The sequence below is a fragment of the Athene cunicularia genome (genome assembly GCF_003259725.1).
Source record: "Athene cunicularia isolate RWA chromosome Z unlocalized genomic scaffold, athCun1 chrZ_part3, whole genome shotgun sequence".
NCBI lineage: Eukaryota > Metazoa > Chordata > Aves > Strigiformes > Strigidae > Athene > Athene cunicularia.
Window position 1 is genome coordinate 14460334 of NW_020799144.1, and position 974 is coordinate 14461307.

Genomic DNA, 974 nt, shown 5'->3' on the forward strand with positions numbered 1-974 from the left:
GGGGGGGGGAAGGCGGGGGAAACCAGGCATTGGTTTGCAAAACCATGACTCAGCTTCTGTTAAGTAAGCCCTCTGTTCAAGCACGTCTCCTCAACTCATTACACAGCACGTTTAACGGGGAATTTTGCGTTTCTTTCCTGGCTTGTCCACTCTGTTTTCCTGTTCACAGTAGGCTAGGAACAAAACTTGTCAGAATAGCGTGAGAGCCGGACCCCTGTCAGAGCAGGTTTTGCAGGACTTGGCTTTAGAGCTGTCCTAGCATTGTCCCAGGCTTTAACAATAACCATGATAATTTCATTCAAGCTGCAGTTGTATGTTCTGGCATGCATACACCAGCTGTCTTCCTTCAAATAATTTTTCCAAGCCCTCATGCTTCATAAATCAAAAATAGGCATGTGTCATTTACAAGGCCTTTCAATTTTAATGCATTTTTTTCCCCAATGTATTATTTCCTTATTTCTAAATTTAACCCAACAAAATTACATATTTAATAACTGGCTTTTAAAAGCTTTTCAAACATATGGATTGAACGCGTATGAAGAAAACAGAAGTGAGAAAACTGATGCGCTTCACATGCAGGTTTATGTTGACATTTATGGCACAAAACTTACCAATTATACGATGTACCTTTGGAGAGTATAATAATATAATAAAGATATATATATATAAAATAAAATAAAGGGATGTCCACATATGTTGAGTTTACCTCCAAAATCACCTTTCATTCCCTTTATACATACCAAAGAATTTGAAATGGTTAATACCTATAAGAAAGTCTGCAACAATAGACTAGTCTGTAAACTCCGTTTTCAATGTCTATCCAAATGACATGTACATGTATGAAAACAGGAAACTCAGAAATTTCACATGCAGTCATGTACCTCGAACACTGAAGCCTATGCTCTACCGGATTACCATCAATGGGCACTTAAAAAATGTAGCTCTATAAAATAAAGTGTAAAATAAAGTGTAAA